General features: G+C 40.8%; 1 long non-coding RNA gene across 1 annotated transcript; it reads right to left on the bottom strand.

The window, feature by feature from the left end:
- Positions 1-10,776: 10,776 nt before the first annotated feature.
- LOC139696169 (uncharacterized) lies at positions 10,777-13,852 on the bottom strand. The gene is made up of 3 exons (XR_011702591.1): positions 13,801-13,852; positions 12,439-12,519; positions 10,777-10,926 (listed from the first exon to the last, which is right to left on the bottom strand). It is a non-coding gene; the product is annotated as an uncharacterized lncRNA (long non-coding RNA).
- Between the last annotated feature and the right edge of the window lie 566 nt (positions 13,853-14,418).

A 14,418-nucleotide genomic window follows, 5' to 3' on the forward strand; every position in this document is an offset into this window, starting at 1 on the left:
CCAAATTACTCCCATTTTCTGCAAAAAAATCATTAGTTCTCAATTCACTCTATAGACGCCTTTTCAAAATCTACAAATCAAATAGTACACTCTGAATCTACTCTATTTTCTTCTCTAACAGTCCCCTCATTAATTCCATGGCATCACGCGTACCTCTCCGCTTCCTGAAAGCAAACTGATAACCCCCTAACCAACCTTTCTCTTGAATCTTTTATTGATTATCTTATGCACCACTTCAGCTCCAAATGAATGCAAACTTTTCAATGCAGAGTCCTCTAGTCCTCACAAATGGCCGCCTTTCACTTTTTTGGGATAGGAATTAACACTGCCGAGACTAAATCTTATGACCAATTTCCTCCCTCTTAAATGTTTGGAATCAACACATTAAAATTCTTCAACCCAAGTTTTCCTAAATCTTTTCATAGTTAAGCGGGAATGTTATCCACCCCCTCAGCCCTATTTGATTTCTATTCTTTTAATTGCTCTATCTACCTCGCCATCGAGTAAGCCTGAACCTAAGCTACATGTATTCTCCACTAAGCCATATTCTTTTTTTGTGCCTGAGCCCATGCCTTACTGTGTAGTTCCTCTGAATATCGCATTCCTTTCATCTCTACAAAACCATTCCTGATTCAATCAATAATTTTTCTGGCTTATTCTTGATTACTAGCAGGGATTAACCCTTTTTGCTTCCTGACAGAATCTTCACCTTCCTATAGAGCGCACAATATTCACTTTTTTTGTAATCTTTTCATATCCTCGCATTGCCTCTTTTGCCACGCTTCTTTTGCTGTGTTTTTTATGCCCTAACAACCCCCGCCATACGCCCTTGCTAGGGCTTGCGGGGTATTGCGTAGGCATACATATAGATGAGGCTCACTGATGAACACATCGGCCTGTTTGTTGCACTCGGTGAATGGTTGGTTCTAACCGACCACGTACACGAAAGGTTCATCGCATAAAGCATCTAAGATTAGAGCAAAATGGGGAGTAGAAAAAAGTGAGAATGAAATATTTGCTTGCCGATGCCTTTATTTGGGTGACACATACTACTTTGATCAAAAAGTTCCCGGAATAACCACCGTGTGGCGCTCCCATCGTTCCGATTTGAGTTCTGTTTTTTTTGTTAAATTGGTACATCTGTTGTTGATATTCCCTTTAAATCTTAGTGTCATAACTTGACATTTGCAAAAGTTACGTAGCCAAGAGTACATCTATCTCTGTGTGTGTTGGCGATTTTTTACAATTTCAGAAATGGATTTAAATTTGCAACAACGAACTTGTATTAAATTTTGCGTAAAAAACGGATTTAGTGGCGCACGGACGTTGGAAATGTTGGAAAAGTGTTTCGGCAACGATTCTCTAAAAAAAACGGTCGTTTACCAGTGGCACGAGCGGTTCAGAAGTGGTCGTGAGTCAATCGAAGATGATGAACGCAGTGGCAGACCATCGACATCGAAAGTCGGTGAAAAAATTGATAAAGTAAAAGAAATGTTGGTCAATAACCGCAAATTAACCATCAGAGAAATAGCGGAGGACTTGAACATTGCCTATGGATCCGCCCAAGACATTGTGGTTAATGATTTGGGTTTCCGTCGTGTAGCAGCAAAGTTGGTGCCAAGAGACCTCAATTTCATGCAAAAAAGAGACCGTGTTGACGTCGCAAAAGACATGATTTGCGAGGCTGAATCCGATCCCACATTCATCAAAAGGATCATTACTGGAGACGAGACGTGGGTTTATGAGTACGACACGCAATCCAGACATCAGGCAAGTGAATGGCGTTCACCAAATGAGCCGAGACCAAAAAAACCACGTCGTTTTCAGTCAAAAAAGAAGGCAATGCTGACGGTTTTCATGGATTACGACGGTGTAGTACATCATGAATTTTTGCCAGAAGGCCAGACAGTAAACAAAGAGTATTATTTGGGCGTTATGAGACGTTTGCGTGAAGCAATTCGCCGAAAGAGACCAGAAATGTGGGCAGAAAACTCGTGGATTTTGCACCATGATAACGCACCGTCGCACAGTGCTATCATTATTCGTAATTTTTTGACGAAAAATGCAACAAATACCATCCAACAGCCACCGAATTCACCTGATTTGGCTCCCTGTGACTTCTTTCTGTTCAATCGAGTTAAAAAACCATTACGGGGAACGCGTTTTAGCAGCCGAGAGGAAGTAATGGAAAAATCGCAGGAAGCACTGATGGACATACCGAAAACCGAATATAAAAAATGTTTCGAGGATTGGATCAAGCGCTGGCATAAGTGTGTTGCAGTCGATGGGGATTACTTTGAAGGGGACAATATAGATTTAGATGAATAAACTTGTATTTTTAATTTTCTGAATAAATTCCGGGAAATTTTCGATCAAGGTAGTATGACGGTCGGTCCAAAGTGTAAGACGACGCGCTAGAAAGTGACACGCATCACTATGCCTTACCACGAGCTCCATACTGAAACGCCTGAGAAATAGCAAATTTCCGTGGCATCGATACTCAAATCTAATCAGCTGACCGTATTACGGCTCCCATCGATTTAGGCGGCTTTCAATTCACTCACGAACTAGTTTCCATAACTACCATGCTAGAAAAGCGAAACCAAAGACATCGAGGAAACGGAAGAAGTTCTGTAATGAACGCCAAATTCCACAGAATTCTACTTACGCCAATTCAGAGAACACGTAACCAGAAGGAAACCATGACTACGCCATGACTAATCGCTGGACCCACGAGCCATCAGCGCTAAATACTTCGAAGCCATCGACGATATGGAAAAGCATTTGAAACGAGAAGAAATTACCGTTCCGTTTCCATCGTGCGAGTCGGCACTTTCGCTTAGTTTCGTCGTCAGTAAAGATTTCTTTCTCTCCAGCCACGTTTTCCTTTAAGCTTTTAGCATTCAAGTCCTTCAGCACTTTCTCTTACACGTCTGGCACTTTCGCTGCTTGCAAACCCATTCCATGAGTCGAAACATGTATAGGTGTCAGCACGTACAGACGGCCTTCCTGAAAATTCCTCAATTGTTAAAGTACGCTGGATTGTACATAGACGAGTAGAGTAGAAGTGGCGAAATTAACGAGATGACTTGGTTTACAAGTGATAGCAAACTTGATCTACTATAGTTGATCATCTTATTCTCTGAAATACAGATGAAGGTGATTAAGACATGAAGACTTGGCGGTCAACTGCGTTGCACAATTTTAATTTAAGGTGGCCATTGTCTCGGGATTTGTTATTCATGATACAGGGGAAATTTCAATATAGCATCCCTTGAGTAATTTCTACCGACTGGGACGATTACTCGCAAATAAGGACTTTCCGAATTACTCGCTGCGTAATTCTTTCTCAAATTTTGCACTTTTAACATCGCCTCTTGTGTGCCAATCGCTTACTATTTCCGAAAAAAGTTCATTTTAATATAAATCCGGAGATTTTTTTAGCAGGAACTGTATTTATAAGAATATAAATTTTGTTATAATTTGCCGTAATGTTGGTAATTGTATGATGCCGACTTCTTTCAAAGAAACGAAATATATTTTATGAGTGGAGGTAAAACCAAATCACACCTATACATAGAGTGTATCATGTATTAATATCCATCACGGTCTACCGCATCGGTAGTGTAATACCATTTCTACATGCTAAGACGTAATGTAATTAAGATATTTTATTTTTGAATTTTAGGACGTAAATGAAAATTGATGGCAACTTACACGCAGGCTTGAGCTGCCTTTACAAAGCCGAAATTATCGTGGTTTTCATGGCATCTGCCAATACTCTTAGACGGTGAACACACGGAGTGTACGATTCTCAACGGCAGCCTCATCTACACCTACATAGTACCCCATAAGCCACCGCAAGGGCGTGTGGAGGGGGGTGATAGGTCACCACCCGTAAAAGAGAATAAAACCGCAAGCAAAATCCACAAATTCATGGCAATCTACGCCCAAAAGGTCATATAAATTCATGCAAAAACCTTTATAACTTACAAAAATGGAAATACATATAATGTCAAATAACATACACATGCACCTACGAATATACCTTAAGCCTATGCAGCGTTTACTATTTTCCTGACTTTTAAATTAAACCCTCCATTACATCCGGGCTGCCATTTAAATGTGGAACATGCGTAACGTTTTCGGTTGCCGTAACTTCAGAGCTAATTTTAAAACTTTTATCCGGGAAAATAATCAATGACTCAACATAGAAACATTTTGAAAAGCGGCATCATACCGCATATTCTTTATCTTTGCTTTCATTTAGGCGTAATGATGAAAAGTTCTACATTTTGCCAGCATTGTTCTTTCACTACGGGTGTTTGCGCATGAATTTAACCAGCATTCAAATTTGAATAAATATCTAAATAGGCAGCGGTATTTTTTCGATACGGAAAAATAATCTACATCTACGTAATCCTCGCTAGCCGCCGCAAGGGCGTGTGGCGGGGGGGTGTTAGGTCGCCACCAGTAAAGAGGGACACAACCACATGCAAAACTATACCCACATTGGCATATACGTTCCTACAAAAATCCCTTCATTCGACACGCATGCAAATACATAACGGCCATTTTACAAACAATGTCTTCCTAGGATGATGTAAGAAATTTATCCAATAACATGCAATTTGAAAAGTAGGAAGGCGAAACTCAACCACCACATGGACATGCAACATAAAACAGTTTCCTCCCCAAGTATATAATAAATCAGTGATAATGGTAAAAATCTAAATATTATTTTTACCATAATCACTGATCGCTAATTCTAAGATTTATTTACATAACTCTTGACTCACGTCCCAAAAGGGCTCTCTCCATGTTTATGAATTTTATTTCTTAGAAGCCTGACATTATTTTTCTATCAATCTCATCCGAGATATTTCTCCGAAAGTCTGTCCGTTAAGTTTTCCGTCGACAACTTGCTTTCCTCAGGTCACCGTATCTTATAAAATATGTCCGATAAGATATGACTTAATGTTTTTGGAATTTTCATTAGACGTCTTTCTTTTCCCACTCATTTTAGAACTTAGTCGTCAGTTATTCGATCGATTGACTTGCTCTTCACTATTGGATCACTTTTCCAATTCTTCCAATATAAACTTAAGCATCACGGATTACCAACCCGAGGATTGATTTGCATAAGCTTTCCAAACTATGCGAGTATCCCTTTTCCCTGTCAAATTCTTCTCTGCCTCACAGCTCCACGCGGCGACATTTCTCCATTACTTGTTGTCACAGTTCAATCTATAGTTTTCGGTGTAATTTTTTCGCTCTACGTTTCCTTCAATTTTGGTCCTTAATTTGCTCTCGCACCTCAGGATTTACCCGATTGATTTCCCTCTTCTTATCATTACTGTCCTAAAGAGGTTTTGCCCTTCACTCATTTTTCAAAGCGCTTATTTATTTATCATTCTAGGGACTCATAATCACAAGAAACATAAACCACCCAACGGATGGCATTTCGTTTTCCAGAATTTACACTTAAAAATAATTAGTCTGGATCGGGAATCTAAGTCCGCAATGAAATTTTCGCATTTTGGCGCATATCAGCGGAAGACTCTCCTAAAGAAACTGTAAATGCATTTCCCGCGGGTTTTTTTATTTGAACACATGGCTTCCCAAACAGAATGATTCGATTTGAGAGTTGAGGCCGATGCTCAGTGGAAAGAATGAATCAAGGACTTTGCGTTTCCTCAATGCAGAATTATTCGAATGACCAATCTAATAGCCGAGAGGACGATTTTGCTAACTTATGCCGAGGTGAAAAAATATTTATAAGACTCAACTCTCAATGTGAGAAAATATTTCTTTGGGTTGTTATCAATACCGAAATAATGCCCTGTGATGTCGACTAGAATCTTATCATGTGTAGGTGTCCACTATTGACACCATAGCGCTGAAAGTGATTTTGTTTTCAAAGGTGAAAGTAGGTTTTACTTTCGGCAATAACTTGATCTATAAAAATACCGGTACGCTATACGATATATTGCTGTGAGGTCGTAAATTAGATAATCATTAACATTCTCCGCGCAGTAAAACATTGCGATTTGGAGATATAATTTCCGAACGTTGGATAGTAAAGAGTAGACTCCAGGATATGTAAGTTAACTCCATGCTTTGTCATGTCCTACAATATCTGTAGACCAATTTCTCGCACATATGTCACCTATAGAAATAAAAAGTTGTTAACGTTGATTCAACATTTAAAAATTCTTTGTTTTGGTGAAAATAAGAGGTGAGATTGAAAGCAAGTAAGAGTACAAGTGGGATATTTAAAACTTAGGTCTAGAGTGTCGCGTGCCTCAAGAGATCAAAAAACCTATATTCCAATATATCACAACCCGGGTTTCTCACAGCCCTTCCCCAATTCCTTAAAGATCCTACCATTACCGAATTACCCATCTTCCCTTCACGTCGCAGTCGACCGCAGCAGTCAGTTGCTTACTTAATAATATACTAAAGCTACTCGGAAGCCAATCAATTTGCATAATAGAATCGGATACTGTTTCCAACCGCGAGGACCCGGAATGAAAGGATAGTATTTACGAGTCGTATATGGAAAGGCGACTCGCAGACTTTCTAAGATCTTGTACGCCATTAGAGATAGGTTGATTGTTTGGCTTCCTCAGGGAATGGAGGAAGAATCGGTTGGGAGAAACCCGGCGTCGACAATACCTCAATGAATGACGCCAAGGGGTCACATAGTTGTACGTCCTTTCCGACGGACGGCGTACTCCACTGGGAGCGCTCTCTGGATTACCTCTGAAAAATTCATCCACCGCCAGGATTCGAACCCTTGAAGCCCTCGCGGTGGAATGTTGCGACACCTACCACCTGGAGATGTTTCTCAGTTATGCGTGGGTACCTCCAACATTTTGTGAAGTGAATATTTGAGAAGGACACTCGCTAGCATCGACCCTAACTGATTTTCCGTGGCGATAACCCCGGTCAGCGTAATTTCTCCGCTAAAAGGATTGGCCTTTCAGAGGAAAGAGAGGTGAGAACTGTAGAGTAAAGCATCCAGCTACTGATCGCAGGTTTCCGGGTTCAAATCCGGTGGGTAAGTGGGCCTGGAAAACTCCATCCGAGATCCAAAATTAGATTTTTTTGGGAACCAATTGCTTTTAGAAAATCGAAAGGGCATGAGCAAATCCGAGAGCCTACTCTTAACCCAGTAAGTTTGATTTTTACTGGCTTGATGCTTTTTGCAATGTGGTTTTCTTACTTGAACTAGGGCTGTGCGATATGACGACATATCGAACCCATGTTGGTATTTGTTCATATCGACCAGGATTGAGATAAAGTCATCGAATCGAGACTTCGAGTGACATGACAACATGATAACGATGTGATTATTACGAAATTTTTGTATGAACCATATAGTAGATTAGATCATATGGGTGAAATATTGTATGGCGACAGTAACGATGCTGACGGTTATAATGATATGGACGACATGGCACCACATGTAAGAATCGAAATACCTCTGAAATATTCTGAAACCAGCGGGGTTCGTACCCTGACCCTCGGGGTGGGAAGCCAGTACACCTGTCACCACGCCAAAATATTAGGATTTATTACAGGAGTACTGGGTAAATGTCTTGAAAATGATTAAGAGAAATGTTATCTTTCGCTGGGTAGGCCTCGTTTAGAATATACTGCTAGTATATGGGATCCTCATGAAGTTGGATTGATTGCCGAATTAGATCGCGTGCAGCCTAGAGGAGCCAGATTTGTAAAACGTTCTTTTGACAGACTGAGTAGCGTATCAAAATTACAGGATCGTGCGGGTCTTTCGGGATGCTGCAGTGGCTAGCGTACTGACTTCCCACCCAAAGTGCCGGGTTCGAATCCGGGTGACGGTAGATCTTTTTCTATGAGTTCGCCGTCGTTAGAAGTAGGCTAATGCCGACGCCGGGCATCTCTCCACGCTTACATTCCCATCCATTCCTAGCGACGCAGATGGTCTCAGATGTCAGTCACCTCACCTGAAACTACTACTCTACTTCTACTAATACCAACATTATTGGAGCATCTCTGCTGAGAATAACTCACGGAGCAAAAATTAAATTGCAGATGAAACCTCTCGTATATATTGGACGGATGTCACTTTAGCAATAACATTGAAAATGTATTATTAGGGTACTTTATGGTTTCAGGCTGAAATTCGTGGAACTGCCCCATGCTATGTCGTAACCCAGGCACCACCGTACTTCCCTTCCCTTACCCAAATGAACCCGGTCATCACCTTCAACTTCCCATACTCCCCCGCCCTCCTACATAACTACCCCCTCTCCTTTGCCCTAAGCGAGTATATTCAACTGCTGCATGTGAAGGAAATTTTTACCTGATGACACCGCAAGTCGGTGAAACGCGTTGTATCTTAAAATAAAGTCTGTGGAAGAGTATTAAATCTTTCAATATGAATTATTGGCCCCATCGTACTACGTAAGGCGAGATCATGTCAATAAATGCAGAGAGATTAAGTGTAGAACAGATAGATTTAAGATCTCATTTTATCCACGAATGATAAGGGATCAGATTAACGTTGTCCAACCGCGGTAGGGGTCATATTTGGGTCAAATCAGCCAGGTGTGTCAATCCTGCCACACACTGTAGTGGTGGATTGCGGTGCACTAAAAAATAATAAATACTAAATACTAAAATACGCTAACCCGATCTATCGAGCGTGGAGGCGGGCATGGATTCAGATCACGGAAGCACTGAAAGGACCCGGAATATGCGGACGCACACTTACGAAGCACTCAAAGAGCCTCGTCAGTCAGGGTGACTAATTTCACTCGGGGATTCCCACCCTCGCTTTCTCCCGTCGCCGACGCCCTCTATCGCTCCTTCCGCCGGCACCTCAGTGCCTCTCCCTCCCTGCCCTGATTTGCAGTGGTGCGCTCTCTCTCTCACACACACAGTGGGAGCAGGATTTTGAATCTAGACCTCTTTCTTGTCACTGAAAAGAGACGGTAGCGTGTGATGTCATTGTGCAATATGAGAGTCATCTAGAACTGATTTCACTCTCACTCGTGACAAATGTTGAGACAAGAACTGCTTTAAACAATATGATCCGATATATTTGAACGTCTACATCTACACAAATATCCCGCGATCCATCAAAATGGTTTATGGCAGGGGATGCAAGTACCAGGTGGAAAGGGTTAGGGAGGAGGGAGAGGTATGTGCTTAAAGTGGCGAGGGAAAGGGGAAAAATATCATCCACTTAATATCCTTCAAAAGGACTTGCAATTTTTTATGAATGCATATATAAAAAACCATAAACACAGTAATCAACCCGAAGGTCGGTGTAGTAGGTGATAGTAGAGTTCACCTCGTACTAAGCCCTATACGGCGTGTGATTCACGCATCAGGGTAGGGGGGCCAGTTCCTTTCCCTGTGCCGGTTATGGTTTCCCAGGAAGACCTGGTACCCGAAAAATCACTTTTAGCTTGGGTGGAGCTGCAGGTGCCCAGAGTGAAATGTGGGTGTGGAGAAGAATGGAGAAGGTAAAATGGACTGAGAAGAAAACAAATGAGGAAGTACTTGGTATGGTGGGTGAAGAGAGGGGTTTTCTGGGAGCAATCCTATGGAGGCAGGAAAAGTGGCTGAAGGGGGTATTGACCGGCAGCGGGATGCTTAAGACTGTAATTGAGGGGAGAATGTTGGGCAAAAGAGGAAAGGGAAGGAACAGGATAGGGATGTTGGACGGGACGGGGACGGATCGTTATATTATAACATGTCAAGTGGTTAAATTTCAATCTCATTATGAAGATTTTCCATCGAGTGACGCCAGATACTGTGTTTTTCTAGATGGAAGTTTTTTTGGAGCACTTTTAAGGTGTTTTTTTGGAGCACTTTTAAGGTTTTAAGGCCTCATTGAGGTACTAATAGGGCTTAAGACAAATCTTACGGAACCTAAAAATCCGCGTTCTGCTAATGAAGAATCCTCGAAAAAAAAATAATAGCTACCATTTCAAAATTTGAAAGCATTCTCGTCAACAGTGTGGATTCTTCCCACTAAATTTTTAAGAAGGCTTCCCCAGAAGATTTTCCTACTACTTAATACTTACCAAACTTAAATAAGATGGCCCCTCGGCCTTCCAGCTTAACTCCGTATGGTGAGTTTTAAGGATAAACGTTTCTCTCGCCTTACAGCGAGTATACCCCGGAGCGAAGTGAACTTGAGATGAGGATTTCGCTGACTTTTTACGCCTCAAAAGTCTATTCTGACCGGTTAAGCTTGCTAAATTTTCCTATAAAAATTGTCTCACTTGGCGGGTTTTTTGTCATGTTTTAAAATATTACCAATGTTTATCGAGGCAAACAAAACGACCCTAACGAATAAATTCAGTATTGGTGGATGGTAGCGGCGAAAAGACTTGATGCGTTGGGAAGGGCAAATAGATAAAGCGGCGGTCGAATGAGCATCTCAAATAACTGCGCTCACAAAGACGATCGCCGTGATTGGAGAGGAACATTGAGCTATTATATATTTAAGAACTATTCTTTTCTTGGATTCGAAAGCCACCTAACCATAAAATAACTGAGAAAACCTACGATCCAGCAAATGATACATAATACTAACCTGGGCTAAAATACAACGTTCTTGTTAGTGTCAGGCTTTGCAAAGATTTGCGGAAAAGGGACGACATATACCCCTGTAGATAACCTTATTGCTGTGTGCATGGAGGGAAAATTTAAAAGACGCAGTAATAAAAACGTTGTAGATATTTCGCAAAGTTTTTTTATTTCATTGGGGGAGATCTATTTAATCTCACATATTGATACACAAAGAGGAAAAATTTTCCTTCCTCTCTGAATTCCCAGCATCTCCTCACTTTTTTCCTTGAAACCCAGGGTGGTTAGGATTTGATTGATTGGCTTTATTGTCCTTGGCGGCTTGATTGTTCCCCGCTGTAAAAGAAATTAACAATATTTAGGAAAAAATAATATTACAAATATTTACCAGATTCATGGCATACGGGTTCATGAGAGTGTACCAATTAATATCTACGTTACATACGCATTGTGAACGCCTTTTGTGAATTTCAAAATTCAGCTAAGCATTCTCTTCTGAGGAAGAGAGAAAGGAGTGGTTTGAAATAAATCAAATTATGAGAATACAGCTGGTCCTAGTTTCGCTACACTTTTACTTCAATCAAAATGGTAAAGGTGGAGGAGTAACCAGGGGTTTGGAAAAGGCTTACTTATTTAATTCCTCCTTTCAAAGAGTCTTCACTAATATCTCAAAGAATACCTCATTCAAGCGTCATCAATGTCTCACCGAATGTCTACGATAGCTTACCAAATAGTGCCGGTCAACCGATGCCCTTATTGAAGTCTCATATATTGTAATGGAACGTGGCTGAAAAATGTCAAGGCTAATAAATCCTTTGGGTCTTGTCAAATACCCTTCGTATATTAATTGCCGAATTGTATCGCGTGAATCGCAGGGGAGCCAGATTTGTGTAACGCTTTTTTTGGTATTCTGATTAACGTATAAAATTATTATCTGGGGAGCTAGGCTGGGAATCACTCACGGAACGAAGGTTAAATTACAGATTAAATCTCTGGCATGAATTAGAACGTTTAGCAGTGATGTTGAAAAATTATTATAACCGTAATAGTGCTACGTTAAGCTAGAATGTGTCAATAAAATTAGAGATCAGGTGTAGAACTGATAGATATAAAGTTTCATTTCTCCCACGAACGATAAGGGATCAGAATAACGTTATCCAACCGCAGTAGGGGTCATATTTGGGTCAATTAGTCTGGTGCATATTCACCCACCGCGACACACACTAGCGGCGGTTTGCAGGGTACTAAAATATGTAAAAAAACAAATTTTGAAGATAACATAGTAACTTTCAAGTCTATTTAGGTGAGTTTATTTATGTAAATAGGTATCATGTGAAGTCATCGTTTGGCTTTTCGAAGCCAAACGTGCTTTTTGGTGCAAAGTAATGAAAGTGAATTTGAGTGTTTCATTTGATTGCTGCATTTTTATCTAAACTTGAGAATTTAAACGATAAAAATATCAACCAAGAACTATCTTTAGGATGCTTTGGGGAGGACTATACAATGCGAAACGCTCCCAAAAGAGTCTGCATTTCGCTTCTGTCCTGATATTAAATTAAGAAAATTGTGAATAGAACCAATTGTAGGTACTATAAAGAACCGTAATTCAGTTATGTTGACTAAAAATACGTGATAATTTTCTGCACTCATTTTTAGCAACATTTTACCAGTTTTTACGTCTACACATAACTATCAAAGGTAAAAGTAGATTCAACTTCAGTCAATGGTTGAGGAAAATCACCAGGTTGTTTTCAACAAAAATGATTTAACTGAGATTAGTATTACAAACTGAATTTCCTACGTTTTACTGGACACGTAATTGATTAGCCAAAATAAAGGTGTACTTACGATATTCGGGGTTATTTGGATTTTTCTGATTTGATCTGTTATCTCTTGCAGCTTTGTCATGGTCCATGGCTCCAAAAGTCTCTAAAATGAATTATAAAATTGAAGTCAGTAGAGAAAACCTATTTTGTTTTTGGAGTGAAACCTAAAAATGCGGGCTTCTCACCAATCATTCCGAAGGTTGCATAGAAATATGCAGTTAGTGTTATTTTGACAAGTATTTACCTCTAGTTTTTCAAAATTTATTTAAAATGGTGAAGAATCAGGATTTTCCTGCGTTCGTTCTAATAAAAATTAAAATGCTACATCGAAAATACCTACACGCTCTTGTGAGAATCAAGAGTTACCACTAGCAGAACTATGGCTTGATGGTGCAGAAAAACATGTCGTTATTACGAAAAATGATGTAATGCGTACAATTCTAAAAGAATTGAAACATTGTTAACATAGGAACACTGTCCAATTTTGCTCGTGAAATGCTCACAGAGTGGAGGGGTCAGTTCAATTGACTCCACGGCCTGCGGTTGTCCAGATGACCTAGTTACCGGAAAATCTCACAGCTTGGGTGAATGAGCTTAGGGTGCTTAGGGAAGCCTAGGTGCCGGCGGGAATCCAGCCCAGGTCATCCATTTATTAACCAAGCGATCTACCCACTGCCACGTCCCCGACACCATTTAATACTGATTAAATTAATTTGCGAGGAAAAAAATCCAAAATTGCAGTTTTCAATTGTAGCTCGCAGAACTGGTGGAGCACTTAAAAAAAAATAATAACATCCCCGGAATGGTTGCAATATGCATATTAACATAATTTCTACTTTCGGAATACACATGAATGGGTGTCACATTTTGATTTATATTGAAACGATAAGGGAAAAATTTGATATTGAGCGTGATTTTGTACGTTGAGGAGACTTCGGTCGTTGAAGCAAGATAGTAGGCGTAGATAGGAGGATTTTGAGATGGGATTGTGGATGACAATGGAGAATGAATGGAAAGAAAAACGAACGAAAATATATGAAGTCAAGGAAGGGCAGGTTTGTTGAAAGACACCCTATGTAGGCAGGAGATGTGGATATAGGGCCCCTTGATTGGTGACGTAATGTTGGATGATAGAGGAGGAGGTTGGGAAAGGATATGAATTGGCATGTTTAACATTTGAAGAAAGTAGAAAATAGAGGGAATTGAAGACGAATTCATTATACTACAGGATGTCGAGTGGTGCCCTGTTAGTGGAGGAGTAGAAGGGTAACAGTGATAAGATATTTTCCATTCGAATCCGAATTTAACCGGGGGAGTTCTACTATTATCAAGAGAACATTCCGAGAGGAATGCAATGATTGACGAACTAGATTAGTTGACTTACTTTCAAAGCAGTAGGGAAGAGGTAAAACACTGGCTCGTCTCTTGGATTGGCGATCGCTAAGCAGTGAGCACACAATGGTCTTGCACAGCACTCGGTCACTGAAGAAAACCAGATTGCCTGAAGATGCGAGCTGCTCCCGCTCTTATATAGGGCGAAGGTGTGGGTGGTGCGGGTGCAGATGGAACTTCTTAAAATTTCTTTCTTTTAGTTTTTATCTCTCGGCGCGACGCTGGTGGTCATCCTCCTTCTGCCCCTCATTGGCCACCCCCCGTTCCTTTTCACGCCCCGCCTTCTCCTTCCCCCCGGCACTCTACCTCGAAACTCCGGAGTCATCCTTAGGGTGATAGCGATAAGGCGATATGGCATTCAAACTTGCAGCAAGGAGACGAGCTTTTAATTCCCAATCATGAGCCAGGCGTTCGCTGAAATTTGCTTTCGTCTCCCTTTGCTTTACTCCTCCTGGATGATTAGTCGGACTTGTTCCACTCCTTCCAAGTGTACCCGCTCTCTGAGTGTGACAATTACTTTCTCGCTTGGTTTTATTCGTGCAGAAAGGTGTCATTCGTAGGAATGGGCTGTCTTATTTCCACTCAAACGCTTGCTCTGACCATTAAGTTC

This window comes from Hetaerina americana, unplaced genomic scaffold (assembly GCF_022747635.1).
Source record: "Hetaerina americana unplaced genomic scaffold, ioHetAmer1.1.p SCAF_7, whole genome shotgun sequence".
Lineage (NCBI taxonomy): Eukaryota > Metazoa > Arthropoda > Insecta > Odonata > Calopterygidae > Hetaerina > Hetaerina americana.